The following is a 19,880-nucleotide window of genomic DNA, read 5'->3' on the forward strand; positions in this document are numbered from 1 at the left end:
TACTATTACCACTCCAGATAGAGCAACAGTAGGGAAAGCGTTGCGTAGCATAGGGGTAAAAATTACTATTCCCACTCCAGAGAGCGCAACAGTAGGGAAAACATTGGATAGCGTAGGGGTAAAAATAACTATTCCCACTCCAGAGAGTGCAACAGTAGGGAAAGTGTTGGATAGCGTAGGAGTAAAAATTACTATTCCCACTCCAGTGAGTGCAACAGTAGAGAAAGCGTTGGATAGCGTAGGGATAAAAATAACTATTCCTACTCCATAGAGTGCAACAGTATTGAAAGCGTTGGATAGTGTAGGGGTAAAAATTACTATTCCAACTCCAGAGAGTGCATCAGTAGGGAAAGCGTTAGATAGCATAGGGTTAAAAATTACTATTCCCACTCCAGTGAGTGCAACAGTAGGGAAAGTGTTGGATAGCATAGGAGTAAAAATTACTATTCTCACTCCAGTGAGTGCAACAGTAGGGAAAGCGTTGGATAGCGTAGGGATAAAAATTACTATTACTACTCTAGAGAGTGCAACAGTAGGAAAGTGTTGAATAGCGTAAGGATAAAAATTACTATCCCACTCCAGTGAGTGCAACAGTAGGGAAAGCGTTGGATAGCGTAGGGGTAAAAATTACTATTCCAACTCCAGAGAGTGCATCAGTAGGGAAAGCGTTGGATAGTGTAGGGGTACAAATTACTATTCCCACTCCAGTGAGTGCAACAGTAGGGAAAGTGTTGGATAGCGTAGGAGTAAAAATTACTATTCCCACTCCAGTGAGTGCAACAGTAGAAAAAGCGTTGGATAGCGTAGGGGTAAACATTACTATTCCTACTCCATGGAGTGCAACAGTAGGGAAAGAGTTGGATAGCGTAGGGGTAAAAATTACTATTCCAACTCCAGAGAGTGCAATAGTAGGGAAAATAAATACTTCATATATAAATATAAATTACATAAATATTAATACCAATTAAAAAATAATTAAAATATTTTACAATTTTATAAAACATATTAATTAATCAGTTAAAATTACAAATAAAAATAAATAAGAATACAAATTACCTACTAATACTAATTATTTACAAATTACCAATAAATTAATTTACAATATAAAAAAATTACACACAAAAAAATATAAAAATGGAATTACTTACAATTAAATTACTTCCCAAGCTATTCCCCTATAAACACACAACCCACTACAGAAAATGATGTAATAAAAGTAACATATTTATCAATTAATCAATTACAATAAATTACAAATTATATTTTAATTAATTACCAATTGATAATTAATTAACAATTAATTCTAAATAAACACCAATAAATAAATTAACACATGTAATTAATTATAATTAAATTACTTCCCACCCTATTCCCCTATAAACCCACAACCCGCCACAGAACATAAATTACTAAAATTAACATATTTTTCAATTAATCAATTAAAATAATTACCAATTATATTTTAATTAATTACCAAATATTAATTAATTAACAATTGATTCTAAATATATACCAATACATAAATTAACATATTAAATTAATTATTATTAAATTACTTCCCACCCTATTCCCCTATAAACCCACAACCCGCTACAGAAAATAAATAACTAAAATTAACATATTTATCAATTAATCAATTAAAATTAAATACCAATTATGTTTTAATTAATTACCAATTAATAAATAATTACTAATTAATTCTAAATAAATACCGATAAATAAAATAACATATTTAATTAATTATAATTAAATTACTTCCCACCCTATTCCCCTATAAACCCACAACCCGCTACAGAATTATATTACACAAAAATTAAAAATTAATATTAACTTACCTTAAATTCGATATTTTTGTTGTCTATATTATGTCTAGTCGATATTATGTCCATTCTATATTTTTGATTCAATATTATGTCCATTCTATTCGATTTTAAAATTTTCTAGTCGATATTTTGGTAGTCCATATTATGTCTAGTCGATATTTTGTCTATTCTATATTTTTTATTCAATATTATGTCTAGTCGATAATAAAAACTCGATATTTTGTCTCTATACCCTTTTATATAACCAATAGGTCTCTTATAAAGTATCAGTCTTTGTTGGGATCATATTGCTAGCATTCTGCAAAGGAATCCACATATACACAAATATTCAAAATATATATAAAGTTCCCCAAAGGAAACAGAAAGGAGAACGCAAGTCTAGAGAAACTAAATCAGCATACGCATATACTACACGAATAACAACTCTTACCTAGTGTGAACTATGAAGTGCATGGTAAAAGATCCAGTTACCATCAGTCTGAGCTTGTATGTTCCGAACTGTTTTAGAATGAAACGGGCATTGTTCCTAGGACCATGTTACGTCCTCACTGCCAAAATAAGAGATCGAATCACTAGTCCATAATTTGCCTTGTATCAAATAAATACATATATACATATATGAGTCAACTGTTGCCCTCAATCTATAATTTCCCGCCACATGATAGACCAGGAAAATTGGATATTCAATTAATTAATCATCTGACCCCCATATTTTAAAGAAATAACCTACATGTATTGCGCGATTCTCATTATTTAAAAAGACCTGATCCCATTATCAAATCCTTGGTCAGGTCATACATAATTTCCATTAACCACAATATGTATAATTTCCTGGATGCCCCCTGTTTGTCCACATCTGCTTCATATTACTTAAATGGCAGGGCAGTGATAGCAGCATGTATTATTTCCACCCACACGCCCTTATATCAGAGGGCAGAGAAATATATAAAGTAAAAGGAAACATGTATTGCATGGCCGGTAATATGCTCGTAAGTGCAATACTCTAGGTGGATGAGTATTTGGCATTGTATTAGCACCCAATATTGAATGGTTAGAAAGTGACATATCAGAATCTCTATGACCTTTGTACATATGGTGATGTGCAGATCAATATAGCATATCCACCCATTCGCTTTACGTAAATCAAGTTGGCAATTGCTAGCATGGAAAAGCAACATCCCAGCAAGGTTTCTCAACGTGGGTAGTCAGATTTCTCATTGCGAGTGGTTGCGTATGGTCACGACTGCTCGCATTGAGTAACCATCTTTTACCATTGAGAAAGCTGCCACTCGATTAAAAAAATCTACTTGAGCTGCAGAAAGGAAGAAACACCCGCTTGTACTGTGCATGGTGCCGTTCGTGATGATTGCACAGTGCGGACAAACATCCAGCACTGAAAATCACTGCAAATGGAATTTATCTAATGCACTCTGCCGTTTACGGAGCACCACATAGCGCATCAGAGTTCTTTTGCACTTTGCGGAGTTCCACTTAACAGAACTCTGCGAATTCTGCCCAGGCATAATTAAGACACACAATGGAGGGGATGGGGTGTTCTTCAGTATCATAATCTAGGGAATAAGGAAGCACACCTAACGCTTATGCAATTCAGAGTTGTTATCTTTATTTCTATGAATGGGAAGCTCAAGGCAGGGGTTTCCATTAATGCAATGAGTTGACTATGGTATGAACCTTGCCTTGAGGCACTGTAAATTCTGTGCGATCAGAAGAGGCATACAGTAGTGTATATATATATATATATATATATATATATATATATATATATATATATATATATATATATATATATATATATATATATATATATATATATATATATATATATATATATATATATATATATAGAATCGCTGCAGTCCTATGACTATGCAGTGCTACTCTACTTAACTTTCCAAAACTCTTCATACTTGAAAAGTGGTGACTAGCATTACCCTTCATGGTAAAAAACGAACATATTCGATGAAAAAGCGACCACAACTCAAATCTTCCCCTCCATTTGTGGATGATTGAAATAAAAAAAGGCTATTATAAGAATATTCTGTACACATTTGATTAGACAAATAATGTGTTTGAGAGGATATGGGGAAGCTTAGTGCAACATTTACTTCCCTTTGGAAATAAAAATCTCAACACAATAATTCGACATGAAACAACTACCATGGCAAATAATGAAAGTTAATTATGTGTGCCTTGTAAATTATATTAGATTTGATTTGCTAAGATTTACATTTTAATTTATATAAGCATTATAGCCCAGAGGTATTTTGCAGATAGAAAAAAGGCTAAAGCTTGATTCGAGGAAACAAACTACACAATACCAGCACTGAGGAAAAATCTCAGAAGGCCACAGGTATGTTAGCTGGGTGTGGTAGAAAAGATAACTAGATAGTTCCCTGAAGCAAGCATTGGCAAAGAAAATAGGTGCTGTATTGGCATGCTGGATTACAGTTATTTGTTTTTCTTTTCTTTTTTATTGTAGCCTATTATAAACTTATACCACAACAATAAAAACGAAAACATGATACCACCTATAAATGGATGTCTTATGCTTGCAATAAAAACTAAATATTTAAAAAACATTCACAGATATGGTCATTTCACTGGTATCTTTTTTAAAATAATAATCCCTAGTACTGTGGCATGGATTTTGTTATCATTTTTGAGACAGTCAAAAAGACCTCACAAACCAAGCTGTTGATTGACTTGACAAACAGCGGCAATGTTACAATATAACTTATACACTTTTTGACAACAACTTTGAAGAAGAGAGACAGAAAATAAATGACCGTCTTACTGGGTCCTCAAAAGGGAGGCAAAATAGTGGGTCGCTGTTTAAAGTGAATTTAAAAAATACATAAAATAAAAAAGATCAATTTCAACTAGCTTTGTATTTGAAGATACTTAACAAATGAACGGCAGCCAGGGAGCCCAATGCTGCACCACATGAAGTAATCACTGTGCTAACAACAAATCCCCGTTATCCACCTCAAATGGCGAGCTGCTCATTGACCATATATTAAACAAGTTTTTTACACTAATTTGAGAGGCAACAGATGCATTTATGCAATTGTAATCAATATTAGATCTAACTCGTAGATCTTTGTTGTGGATGAAGTACTTTATTATGGTTTTCAAACAGCGCAGCAAATGCGTTTCACCTTACAAAGCCTTCATCATGACTGGAACCATAAGGAACATATATATGACAAATCAAGAAACACATACATAAAACTATCCAAAAAAGAAGACAAGACATAAACTTAAAAAAACACATTGAAATCACCTTTATAAAGCAGTTTTTAACATAATAAAAAATTGTTAAGACCATAGCCATTTGTATTTCAAGTGACTAGTGAATACAATACGTTTTAAAAGAAATCTGCTTTCATTCTACAGTTTGAAAGAGAAAAGAGATGGAGAAGAAACAGAATAGACCAAAATACTATGAGCAAAATGTATCTTGAAAAAAAGGAGTTTTTAATAAAATTAAATGAGAAAAAAGGAGAAAATCAGAAATAACACAAAGTGAAACTGAAAAGGGGGTAATCAAAATACACATAGTGAAAACACTCAGGGGCATATTCTCAAGGACTGGCGATACCTATCTGAAACACCGGTTAGCAGCAGTTTTTTATCGCCACCAAACCCTGAAAATGATTGCCTTGTTAGCAGCGTATTACCAAGCCTTCACTACCTGGTGATAGTATCAGGGAACTGAGGTGAAAACAGCCGCTAACATTAGCGAGATGGCAATAGGAATACCGGCGTTAGCGGGCGAAAACCACCGATAGGCCATTAGCGGTAAAAAACTCACGTAAGTCAGCCCAACATGAGCTTTCTTGCCTCTAATGCAAAAATTCTTGTACAAGTGGGATTTTGTCCAATACTGTGGCCGGGTAGGACAATATTTAATTTCAGAAGAAAAGGAGGACCCGGTCACTGTTTTTTGTTCTGCTATCTTTTTTATTTAGAGCAGAATCATACACTAAGGTGTTTAATCCTTAGATGTATATTTTTATTTTGTTTGGATAGTTCAAAAAAATACACCGATTTTTACATAATTATGACAGTCCGAAGATTTACTTGCTGTCCTACACCTAGACAATTATATTTACAAGTGACTACAAACATACATTTACTGTGAAAACAAGAAAGAAATTGAACATTTGTGACAATTCAAAACAAAAACATTCAACAAACAAATTACATTTTTTGTGAAAGTACCCTGTCCACTATTTCTGTATCAGGCCACTAGAATGCAATAATTGTTCTATGTTTTGGCCTAATAGCGCAAAGGCACGTATCGCAATAACATTCAATTATGTTTAGTAGTTTGAAAGAAAGCATTCTGCGCGACAAAAAAACATTCGGAATTAAGACGAATGAATAAAAATAAGCCAGTGAACAGCTAACATTAGCGCGATGGCAATAGGAATACCGGCGTTAGCGGGCGAAAACCACCGATAGGCCATTAGCGGTAAAAAACTCACGTAAGTCAGCCCAACATGAGCTTTCTTGCCTCTAATGCAAAAATAGCATATCAGTCAACGTCCAATAGAAAATAGGCATAAAAACAATAACATGCAGAATGGAGCAGCCAGGGCCAAGTGCAGTACACATCAACAACCCCTGCAAGCCAGCCAACATCCAGGATGACCAGGAAGTGAGCCTTGGTGCCTCACTGGACCTGTGTCTGGAGCCTGGATGTCTCGCTGGACCTGCGTCTGGAGCCTAGATGTCTCACTGGACCTGCACCTGGAGCCTGGATGCCTCGCTGGACCTGCGTCTGGAGCCTGGATGTCTCGCTGGACCTGCGTCTGGACCCTGAATGCCCTGCTGCACCTGCATCTGGAGTCTGGATGCCTGCTCGACCTGCGTCTGGAGCCTGGATGCCTTGCTGGACCTACGTCTGGAGCCTGGAGTGGGATGCGGAGGAGCTGTGGAGTCGATGAGATGTGGCGGTAGACATTGGGGCGTGATGATCGCCCGTACTTAGTGGTGAAGTCTGGCAGGTCGCATGGAGACATGTAGCTGACCACCTGGTGCACCTTGGAACTGTTAATAGTAGAGGCGCTCCTGTGCCCCAATGTAGGGAGGTCTGCATCGCATACTATGATCCACCACTACACCGTGGTGCACGGACTACCAATGGTAGGTACCGCCTAGCTGCATCACAGGCCGGATGATGTTGGGCTGGCTGGACGCTGTGTGGGGGGGAAGACCCTGATCTGCACCGAACTTGTGTGGCGGGAGCGCTGCAACTTCATGCCTAAGGGGCCCCTGCTGCATCAACTGCATCGAGAGGGTCACCAGTGGACTTCGTGGTGACTGCTGTACCCAGGCTTGTGAAATCTCACCTGGCTGAGGCTCCTGCGAGCCAGGCCTGGCACACGTAGATAATGCACCCCCCAGTGGCAGCTCATCCGCTATGGCGGAAGAGCACCCCCCCCACTGCTTTCAAGCATGGAGAACATACCCACCCCTACAGCCCCTGGCTGCATGCCTTGTCCCGTTGCCAATTACCAATGCCGCATCGCAGCATGTGATTGGCTCAGGGGAGGGAGCCTGGCTGACTTTTTCCTGTTCCTGGAAGCAGACGTAGGAGAGCAGAAGCATTGAAGACACGGGACCCGGCTTCTAGGTAAGACTTCCCTTATTAAAATCGTTACAACACCCGCTCACACACACATCCTGGAATCCACAACCCATCCAGTGTTCTTTCCTGCGTTTACCACCTCACAGCTGTCTAGCCCTCTAGCACTTCTCAATGGCGGCTGCTGTACACCCATGCACAGCGGGCATACCACCTGTGTGCCAAAAGCACATACGTGGTTGCGACGCATGCCATAACATCGCATTACATTTCAATGCATACTAATACTAGGCACATTGCAACAGTAGAGGAGGTGCTGCATAGCGGAGACATTAATATCACTATTCCCACTTTAGCGAGTGCAACCCAAAACTAACCTTTGCACCCCAAACCCAACTGTGAATCCTGGAATTCCTTTTTGAGCTCCCATAACAGACACAAAAATCAAATTTGACCCAAATGCATACCCCAATTTCCAAATTTCACCCCAAAGCACACCCCAATTTTCATATTTTACATCCAAAACCCATACCCACCTGAAAAACTTTAAATTAACCCCTTACTGACCTCACAATGCATTGTAATCAAATGCGATGTTAAGGTACCTGCGTTGTCGGAGTTGTGCTGTTAACGATTTACTGCTTGCATTGTAATGGTTGTCTCCTGTGCCAAAGGCAACCCATAGGCTTCGTCGCTTGCATCCGTCTGCCCCTGGACAGTGCTCAGCACAAAGGAGCAGTCCTCTCGAACAGTCCACCGCTAGGACGTCAGCACCCTCCTCGCCATCAACCCTGGACACCACCTCACATGCCAGGATCAACCTCTGCTCCAGACCGGGCATCGCCATCACCATCACCATCACTGACGGCTGTAATATCACCCACAAGGAGCACCCCGACCGTCAAGAACAAGGCATTGCCATCACCTACAGAAGCACACTTTGACTGACCATGCACTCTAATGACCCAAGCGTGACTATGGACCACCTCAGCTCCCAGATCCGGACCCCAGATCCGGACCAAGCACAAGCACATCCTCTGTGGCACCCTCAGGTGCAGGCCCACACAGCCATGGCCCCCCATTCTCCAATATAATTGTAGACCTCATTGCTCCCCAGGGTCACCCATCCACCAACAACATTCTACTCGGTGGACTCAAGTTCCACCTGGATAACCCCAGTGACAAGGACACCATCCCCTCCTGGGGAAGGTCCCCTACATAAGAAGCAAGTAGCAAGTCACTCCAACAAGCAACATGGCAGGACACACATCGAGCACATCACTTCCGCAAGCGGAAGCTTCAACTAAAGCCACAACACCGAACTCTCCTCGACCGCCCATCATTGGTAACATCACGCCTTCATCTTGGCCACCGGATGCCACCGCCACCGGATGCCACCGCCATCATCGCACCGCCTCGCAGCTGGATCAAGGCCACCGAATAACGTCTCATCAACTCCCTCCGCACTAACACTCCACTAATGCTTGCAAACTCATACCACTGAAAGCTTGTAAACAAAAAACCGCGGCCAGATCCTTCGCCGGAAACGCCCAAAATATGGAACTCTATTCTTCCACAGATCAGAACTTTTCCCACCTTTGCAAATTTCAAAAGCCAGCTCAAAACCCTGTTCCTTGATTGATCCCTAATGAACCTATAGGAACTGTTGGAGCGCTGGCATTGACTCCTCACTCTGCCTTGACTCTACACTAGCTAGACATCTAACCTGATCTCTCTGGCATTGGGACCTATCAGTATCTGTATTTCGGAATTGTATGCATCTTTGTATCTGTGTTTAACATGCTCTGTAACTGTTGTAAAGCACTCCGATACCCACCGGTCAGGTCAGCGCCATATAAAACTCTTAAAAAAATACATAAAAAAACGAGGACACCGCAGTTGGCAACCACTACTGATGGATTCCCAACAGCACTGAGATTCGGGCACCCCTCATGAACGCCACTGCATCAGTACCTTCCACCTGCCTGATGGCAGGTGGGAGGGTGACGCAGTGCCACAGGAATAGGCTGGACCCACTCATTGCTGGAGTTGCATCATGGTTGTGACACAACTGCAGCAATGCGTGACTTTAGCGCAGACAGATACGTCAGGATTCCTGATGTATCTCTCATTACCTGCATCATGGAGTGCTGTCCAGTGAATACAGCGTAGCAATGCTGTCACAAGAAGGGTGTAGTGAGAAGTGTTGCAACGCTGTCTTGTCGCAGCGCTGCAACACTTTCATGCCTGGTGCCCAGGAATGCGCACTTTTTGATGGTGCGCATTCCTGCACTGTATTTTTGTCACAGGGCAGCGCTGCAACATTGCTTTTACAAAGATAGGGCATTCTTCAGATCTCAACCTGAGCTGGCGCACTTTATGCTGCCTAGCGCCAAGTCACCTTGTGATTCCTCTCTGTGGTAGTCACACCATTTTGGTACAATCCCAGGTTTACTGCCTTTAGCAAATCTGGGATTGCGTCTAACACCCCATATCCACCGATGGAACGACTATTACCGCCAAATGCAATGCACTGTAGGGCTAAACTCTGCATTGCATTACAGTTCCCCACGGTAGAGAAAATAGTCCCTTGCATGGCTTTGTAAATCTTATTTGAGGACTTGTGTTACCTTGCAACGACTTGCATCACACAAAGACAATGCAAGTCCTTAAAAAATCTGGGCCCACTTTTTTTGTCTCACATTGTTTCTAATGGGAACTTAAAATACTCTCCCTTGACCATGCATTTAGCATCCGTTTAAATCAAATGTTGCTTTATATTAGGTTGCTGAAGGTATTTGAGTAACAAGGCATTATTATTATTATTATTATTTTTTTTGTCCTCATTAGCCACTTCATCGTTCCAAGAACTCTCCGACCGCCAAGACACATATGTCTCTGTACAGGTAGGAAACCAGAAAATAGCTCCATATCTCCCAGAGAGACAGACCAGATGTCTTAGCGAGAGGAAACCTCAGCACGTTCTTGCTCCCTTCAAGCCTGTTGCCGGCTGTTAGTCCAATATCTTTGTGGCATGGGAGCCTCCCGTTGGACTTGGGGTATTGGGCTTAATCATTGGACCCGGGGAAAAAAAACAAAAAAAACCCGGGTTCTCTGACAGCTTTATCTCCACTCAAGTAAATAATTCCAGAATCTCAAAGTACGGGGACTACAAGCCCTTGCCAAATCAACTTTAGATGTTGCATAGAGTGATGTCAACCACTCTGCATGGGTCGGCGAGTAACAAGGCATTCTTAGACAATAGCCTTCCATGCGTGGGTGGAAGCAAAGAATTTTCTGTAATATTGGAAGTGAAACAATGGTGCCTTTCTCAGATATTGGCTTCTTTCTTGTGACTGTTTTCTTGGTAACTGATCGTTGCGCTCTGGATGTATCGAGAAAGAGCCAAACAGTATTATTTGTTAATATTTTTAACCACTTCACTTGCTTTTCATTGTTTATCTTGTTTTGGGAGCACCACCGAGGTCCATGGGTTTCACTCCCTCAAAATGAATATACCTCAAAAGTTAAAGTGAACTGCCTCACTGCCCCATGCGAATATTTTATCCTTTCCAATTCTAGACTCTTGTTAACTAGATTAAGTGGAACCCAGTGATAAGGAAGTAGGTTAACAGGAAGGGAACCCCATTGCAAGTGCATGGCAAAAATCATTGATGGAAAGTGCCCTGGATCATCCATTTATGTTGAGCTACACTGTCCCCACTCCACTGAAGATGGGTGAGTCAGCTGAGATTGAGTAAATGGGACAGATTCCCAAAGGCTTTATGACTAAGGGAAGTAGTACACCTAAACATTATCTTTCATGCCTCCTTTTTATTTGTACTAAATTTATGTGGATATTCCCTGAATATGGCAATTTTATTTCCATTGCAGGAGTATAAGGCTAAGTAAAAAAATGCTGCAGGTAAACTACTTTAGATACCCCTAAGTACCTTATATCGGATGGTTTTTTATAACGGTTTAGCTAGAAAATGTTTGACCCTTAGAGGGTGCGATAATTCAGTTCTTTCCTTCACATGAAGTTGGCGTTCCAGCAGTGGTTTTAGAGAGGGGTCCACTTCAGTCAATACCACAGTCATTACATATGGCAGAGGAAGTAAGGTTAGTCACAGGGTTGTGCCGGTATTAAAACATCGGGGTGCAGTAGAACAAGGGATTTTCTATAGAGATGTATTAATTTGTGTCAAAGACCTATCGTTCCTGTTGCTGCCATTCACACACCTTTGGGGGCATACCTTGAGTCCGCCTGCTTTGTCCGCTAAGTGCGCACTGCCGCATATGGTCTCCTCCTGCCGGCGCAGCCCCATAACACCTGAGCACGGGCGCATTGGGGGGGAGACCGAGGGGAGCAACAACAACCAGAAGCCTCCGCGGCCGGAAGCCGCCAACACCCACGCCAGGAGGCGCATAAATCAAAGGACATCCCCGGTGGAGCGGGTGACCTATCATTCCTGTTGCTGCCGTTCACAAACCTTTTGGGGCATACCTTGAGTCCGCCTGCTTTGTCCGCTAAGTCCGCACTGCCGCATACGGTCTCCTCCTGCCGCCGCAGCCCCATAACACCTGAGCTCAGCCACAGTGGGGGGAAGAACGAGGGGGACAACAACAACCAGAAGCCTCCACGGCCGGAAGCCGCCAACACCCGCGCCAGGAGGTGCATAAATCAACAGACATCCCCGGTGGAGTGGGGGACCTATCATTCCAGTTGCTGTCATTCACACACCTTTGGGGGCATACCTTGAGACCGCCTGCTTTGTCCGCTAAGTCTGCACGGCCGCATACGGTCTCCTCCTGCCGCCGCAGCCCCATAACACCTGAGCACTGCCGCAGTGGGGGGGAGACCGAGGAGGCCAACAACAACCAGAAGCCTCCACGGCCAGAAGCCGCCAACACGCGCCAGGAGGCGCATTAATCAACGGACATCCCTGGTGGAGCGTGGAACCTATCATTCCTGTTGCTGCCATTCACACACCTTTGGGGGCATACCTTGAGTCAGCCTGCTTTGCCCGCTAAGTCCGCACTGCCGCATATGGTCTCCTCCATTCACCGCAGCCCCATAACACCTGAGCGCAGCCGCAGTGGGGGGGAGACCGATGGGGACAAAAACAACCAGAAGCCTCCGCAGCCGAAAGCCGCCAACACCTGCACCAGGAGGCGAATAAATCAACGGACATCCCCGTTGGAGCGGGGAACCTATCTTTCCTGTTGCTGCCATTCACACACCTTTGGGGGCTTACCTTGAGTCCGCCTGCTTTGTCCGCTAAGTCCCCACTGCCGCATATGGTCTCCTCCTGCCGCCGCAGCCCCATAAGACCTGAGCTCAGCCATAGTGGGGGGGAGACCGAGGGGGCCAACAACAACCAGAAGCCTCCACGGCCGGAAGCTGCCAACACGCGCCAATAGGCGCATAAATCAACGGACATCCCTTGTGGAGCGTGGAACCTATCATTCCTGTTGCTGCCGTTCACACACCTTTGGGGGTTACCTTGAGTCCGCCTGCTTTGTCCGCTAAGTCCGCACTGCCGCATACGGTCTCCTCCTGCCACCGCAGCCCCATAACACCTGAGCGCAGCCGCAGTGGGGGGAGACCGAGGGGGACAAAAACAACCAGAAGCCTCCGCGGCCGGAAGCATCCAACACCTGCGCCAGGAGGCGAATAAATCAACGGACATCCCCGTTGGAGCGGGGAACCTATCTTTCCTGTTGCTGCTATTCACACACCTTTGGGGGCTTACCTTGAGTTGGCCTGCTTTGTCCGCTAAGTCCGCACTGTCGCATATGGTCTCCTCCTGCCGCCGCAGCCCCATGACACTTGAGCGCGGCCGCAGTGGGGGGGAGACCGAGGGGGACAACAACAACCAGAACCCTCCGCAGCCGGGAGCCACCAACACCCGCGCCAGGAGGAGCATAAATCAACTGACATTCGCGCTGGAGCAGGGAACCTATCATTCCTGTTGCTGGCATTCACACACCTTTGGGGGCATACCTTGAGTCCGCCTGCTTTGTCCGCTAAGTCCGCACTGATGAATAAGGTCTCCTCCTGCTGCCGCAGCCCCATAACACCTGAGCGTGTCCGCAGTGGGGGGGGACCGAGGGGGACAACAACAACCAGAAGCCTCCGCGGCCGGAAGCCGCCAACACCCGTGCCAGGAGGCGCATAAATCAACGGACATCCCCCGCATCGCGGGACCGCACGCGGGCAAAGGGCGGGCCATCTGTGGCCGTCAGGGGCCAAAGGAGGCCAGGCCGGGCCACCCCCCTGATGAATACAGGCCTCAGCCAGGCCAGTGAATAAGAAAAGAGTTCGCCCTTCTGTACGCAAAGTCCTCAGACTAAACAAGAAATTGGCACGGAAACTGGAAATACAAAGACATAGTTTAATAAACCTTTAAAGGTGGTAATACAGCCCACACAACACTTTACAGTATTGTACAAGGTAGCACAAAGAACACGAACATGTGGTCTCCTTTTATACACAAAGAAGGGGCTCATAAGTGGGCGGTTACAGCTCAAAAGTATGATTTACGGCCATATAAGGACATTTCTTGAACATGGTCAATACATGGGTGGAGTTAATGGTTCTTGAAGCCCCCTGAATGCACATTCCGATCCCCTCTAAGCAGAAACAGATGTTACACGTACTGGGTATGCGCTAGATAGGCTGGAACTATTTATAGCTTGTTGCTGGGCAAACTCCAGGGGTGACGGTCAGTGAGGTAGGACTTGCCTCGTGGCGAGCACATGGCACAATGTAGCCTACAAGATGGAGGCCAGAAAACAAAATGGAGTCCGGCCGTACGTACAAATATGAGCGGGAAAGCTATACTGAAAACACAATAGCATGTCTTCAGCGAATGCTTAATATTATCGCTGTTTTATTTACAACAGACGACCCTTTCAGCATTTGGTGAAGACATTCGGTTTCCTTGGATAATCTAGATACTCATCGTTTATATCGATGCTCATCATATCCGCTATCTCTCTAGTTATAGTTTTCTTATGGGCAGCAGCATCCGCAACAGCTTGTTTATTGGGCACACAAAATGAAACACACAACGAGCATATCATAGGGCTACATTGAATGCATACACAGCAGGTGAATAATATGGCAACAATTGCATTGTCCAGTGAGAACCTTCCAATCCCATGTGGAAATTAAGGTCCAGAACCACCCGGAGAACGTCCAAGACCCATTTTCTTGATGTATATCAGCTGCAATTTTGTGTAATTTATTAATGGCTTTGTACACAGAAGGAGTGTGGTCATGTATAAAGACGCAGCAGCTACTTCCGATAATTCTCAAGCTCCACCTCTATCTGCTAACATGACATCAAGAACCATTCGGTTCTGCAACGCAACAATTCTAGTAATCTGTAGCTCCTCAGTAAGGTTTCCCAGAGCTGCTGCAGTTTGATTAGCAACAGCTTCCACTACTCTTGTTAATCGTCGTATTTTTCTACTATTCAGAGCAGGTCCCCCAAAGAAAAACAATCCTAAATTGAAATCTATATACTGTTGCAGACTAGTGTTGGTCTGATCAACATCATCTATGGATAAGATTCGCTTAAATCTGTTCACAGTTACATTATTCAACAACTTCAAGTCTTTGTGATATGATGCAGGTGCCAGAAATACAGGTGGCAATAGAAACAATACATAACATACTCCAGACCATCCGGCTGGTAATCGATAATAGCCCTTATTCCCACATACAAAATAGGTGTTATGCAAAGCAAGGAATGTACTGTTGTTCAGGCCGTCAATATTCAATACGACCACACAATCACTAACACCTACAGGAATATGGCCTACACTCTGTACACATAAATCGGCTTGTGCTTGGGCCACAGAGATCACAAACTTTTCTTGTCCAACAGTGTCTCTAGTGTTAGTGAAGATATAAGGGGTCGATGCATTGTCCGGTCGATATTCTTTCCACTCCCATATAGTTCCGTTGGCTTGTGGATAGCCGTCTTTATCTTGATGGCATTCTTTATTCAGTTTGAAAATCAATCGTCCTACAGTAGGCTTCCTTGTAGCAAAAAGCAAAGTGTACCATGCTCTACAAGAGCCATTATGCGAAAAGGGAAGTGATATGAACGGCGTTCCCCCTCTCTTTTGATGCGCTGGCATCATCCCACATATCCAACAGTCTGTGGCATTTGTAGCAACGTGGGTATGATGCAACATCTGTATGAAGGTGTTATTCAAATAGGACTGTCGATGTTTCAACTCTTGGTAAGGGAGTGTATAGAAAAAGTGCTCATCAGGGACGGGAGTAGAAACAACATACAGTTCACGGGCAGGAGCTTTCTCCTCAACAAACCACACGACTGTAGCGATGACTGCTATAACAAGAATGAACCCTACAGAACCAAAAATCTTTCTTTTATCCATTTTGAGCAAAGTACACAGTATCTTCCTGTAACTAAAGTGTTGTCAGAACTCTTACCCCTGAGGTAGCCGTTGTTTTCTTCACCATCGGGCCAAGACTGGTGTCACTACTCTAATGCATGGCTGATCCCCCCCCCCTTGCCTCATTGGCACCCCGTTTCACAAACCTAGGGACCGTTCTGACAACTTCTCATACAATTGCAGATTCTTTTCTTGGTCGTAGATTGTATCTCCTTAATGCAGGCGTTGTTTGGTCCGGGAAGAACTCCTCAGAATCGTCAGGTACCACAGCACGGCCTTTCTCTGTAGTCAGGATATCTCGATGGTCAGTCAGTACAGCAGGTTCCACCAGATCAGGTTGCACCTTCCGGCAAAGGTTGGAATGGACCCAGTTTTTGCGATTCGTCACCCGTACTGCTGTTCTCGTGGCTAGGAGGACTTGTTCAGGGCCACACCATCTCGGTTCCAGACTGTTCGACCTCTCAAACGATTTCACGAGGACAAAGTCCCCAGGCCGGAGATTATGACCTTCTCCTGTGGACGGATCAGGGAGTGCCTCTTGAACCTGTTGATGAATGGAAAACAAGCTATCAGTTAATTGTGCTTCAATCCATTTACTGAATGCACAAACCACAACCAAGACGTACTTCAGAATATTACAGCGTTCCAGCTGAATATAATCCATTTGCAATACTTCAAAAGGTACAGTGGGTGTTGCAAATCCTCCTGTTGGAGTTTGTGTCCCTTTCCCCGGATTGTATTTAAGGCAAATCATGCAAGTCTGTACCACTCTCTTAGCTACGCTAGCAATCTCTGGATGCTCCCATACTTGTGTAAGCAATTTCACAATTGCCGAAGCTCCAACATGTGCTAGCCCATGTGCCATCTGAACCATAGGTTGTACGAAGGCTGTGGGTAACTTCCATCTATCCATCTGCTTATTCCTCCAACAACCCTCATCGTCCAGTTCTCCATCTTTGGACCATTGCTCTCGTTCTTTCTCAGTAGCAGTCTTTTGTATTTCTAGTACCTTCTCCCTAGCATCGTGCCACCGTTCAGCTTGTGACTTCACAACATACATTGAAGTGGAGCCAGGCTGCATCGCAGTTTCTCGTGCCACTCGATCTACAAAAGCATTTCCTTGTCCCACTTTATCTGTCACTTTCTTGTGTGCACTACATTTCACTATAGCTATTCTCTTAGGGAGCGTCAGTGCGGTCAAAAGCTGGTGTACTAATTCTCCATACATGATCTGAGTTCCATGTGATGTCAAAAAGCCCCTTTCCTTCCAGAGCAGGCCGAAATTGTGCGCTACTCCGAAAGCATAGCGGCTGTCTGTGTAAACATTCACACATAATCCTGTACTAAGCTCGCAAGCTCGTCTCAACGCTATCAGTTCTGCTGCCTGAGCTGATGTCTGTGGTATGCGTGCTGTCTCCACTACCGTATGTAATGTGGTAATTGCATATGCTGCAGAAGTGGTTCCATCTGGTAATTTTAAACAGGACCCATCCACTCACAGCTCTCCATCCACATCCGTAAAGGGCGTATCCTGTAAATCAATACGACCATTTGTCTGTTCCTCGGTCACAAAGACACAGTCATGCGTCTCTTGCGCCTCAGGCTGAGTCGCTGGGAAAGGCAACAATGTAGCTGGATTCAGTGTTGCACTTCTCTTCAAAGTTATGTGAGGAGCCAACAGTGTCAGCTCGTATCCTGTCAGATGAGCACTAGTTAAATGCTGCGTCTTCGTTTGATTCAAAAGGGCATCAACAGCATGGGGAACCAACACCAACAGCTTATGAGATAAGACTATCCCTTCACTCTGGCGTATTGACACAGCTGTCGCCGCAACTGAGCGAAAACACCCAGGCAACGCTCGGGCAACAGGATCAAGTACTGACGAAAAGTATGCACAAGGGTGCTGCTTATCGCCGTGAATCTGCACTAACACTGATAACGCACATCCATCTCTCTCATGCACATACAATGTAAAGAGCTTTGTATAGTCAGGGGTGCCTAATACTGGTGCCGAACAAAGGGCCTGGCGTAATTGGTGAAAAGCATTCTCACATTCATCCGTCCATGGAAGGGGAACTGGGGTATCCTTTGTCAACAGACTTAACAGTGGTTTAACTATGTGTGAAAACCCTAATATCCATTGTCTACAAAAGGAGGTGAGACCCAAAATGGCTTGGACTTCTTTCTGCGTGGAGGGTACTGGTGTGTCTAAAATAGCTTGAATACGATCTGGCGTGAGTGCACGCCCCTCCTTAGACAAAAGGTGACCTAAGTAGGTTACCTTTGGTCTACAATATTGCAGTTTTTTCTTCCATACTTAGGGCCCGATTCACAGAACTAACTTAAGACAAAATCCTAAACTTACTACTTTTGGTATTCACAGAAGTTAGGATTTTGTCTTAAGTTTGTCTTAAGTCAGACTTAAGACAGACTTAAGACAAAATCCTAACTTAAGTCTGTCTTAAGTCTGTCTTAAGACAAACTTAAGACAAAATCCTAACTTCTGTGAATACCAAAAGTAGTAAGTTTAGGATTTTGTCTTAAGTTAGTTCTGTGAATCGGGCCCTTAGTGATTGTGAGATGCCAAAAATGTAAGTAAAGACAAAGTGCATTTTTCACATTGCTCAGGGGTGTCGGCGGCCAACAAGATGTCATCGACATATTGTATAAGCGCCACACCGTCAGGTAAAACAAAAGAATCTAGTTGTCGTTTCAATGCCTGACTATAAATGCGGGGACTCTCAGTATAGCCTTGAGGAACTCTACAGAATCTGTACGATCTATTATTCAAAGTGAATCCGAAAAGGTATCGGCTGTCAGGATGAATAGGGATCGAAAAGAAAGCGTTCTTCAAGTCTATAACAGAGAACGTTGTTGCAGTTGGTGGGACCAAAGTAAGAAGTGTCGTGATATCAGAAACCACAGGATATTGAGGTATCACAATCTTATTAACCTCCCTCAAATCGATAATAAATTGATAAATCCTGGTGTCAGTGTCTTTCTTCAAAATCGGTAGGATAGGACTGTTACACACATTGTATGGGACTTCTTCAACCACCCCTGCTTTAATAAAGTCCTGCACTATTTGTATGAGCGCCTCCCCCCCCTCCTGTGAAATCCGATACTGAGGCAGGCGTGGCAGCACAGTAAGCATGGGCGAATTTTGCGGATCTCGCGTTCGCAAATTTTGCGGATTTGCGAACTCGCAATCCGCAAAATCCGCGAATTCCCGCGAATTTGCGGATTTTTTTTTTTTGTGTTCGCCCGTGTTTCTGCCAGTTCGCGAGGGATTTTACAATTTCGCAATTTGAGAACTTACCTGTCGGGTCGCAAGTTTTGCGAACTTGTTGTTTCTACGTGTCCATCCTGTTTGGGACACTCTTCTTCATCACTGCCACTCTCTGTCACCACTGCCACTCTCTGACTACTCATGCCACCCTCTGGCCCACCCATGCCACCCTCTGTTTCATCACCACACCCTCTGGTTGTCCAGTGTACATTATTTTCGGCAAAGCAAAGCACACCTTCCCTGCCTCAAGTGACCTGAATTAATTTGGGGCTGATTAATGTGTCACAGAATATTTTTTTAGCTGGCACCTGCTTCCTTAGTGCGCCCTGATTAGTGATCTTTTGCACTTGCTAAGTGCTTTCATTGTTGCAAAATTAGTTACAACACCTGCCCTGCCCCAACTGACAATAATGAATTAGGGGCTGATTAATGGATTTTAACTTCCAGCCTGGCTCCTGCTTGTCTCCCTTAGCTGTAATTCAGGACCTTTGTGGCATATGTGTAACTATTCTGAGGTTCAGAGCAGGGTCACATAATAGTTGCAACTGGCAACTGAACTCTGGAGGGGCCCCTCAGGAAGCACTACAGGAAATGGCTACTAATGATGAGCCTGAACTTTTGAACCTGGTAAGTAGTTTCAGTTTTGCTAAGATCGTATTTCTGCAATTTAGCACTTATTCGCGGGGCGCGAAGTTGTACTGGGAAGCCGCGAACTCAC

The sequence above is a fragment of the Lissotriton vulgaris genome, chromosome 3_1, assembly GCF_964263255.1.
Source record: "Lissotriton vulgaris chromosome 3_1, aLisVul1.2, whole genome shotgun sequence".
Taxonomy (NCBI): domain Eukaryota; kingdom Metazoa; phylum Chordata; class Amphibia; order Caudata; family Salamandridae; genus Lissotriton; species Lissotriton vulgaris.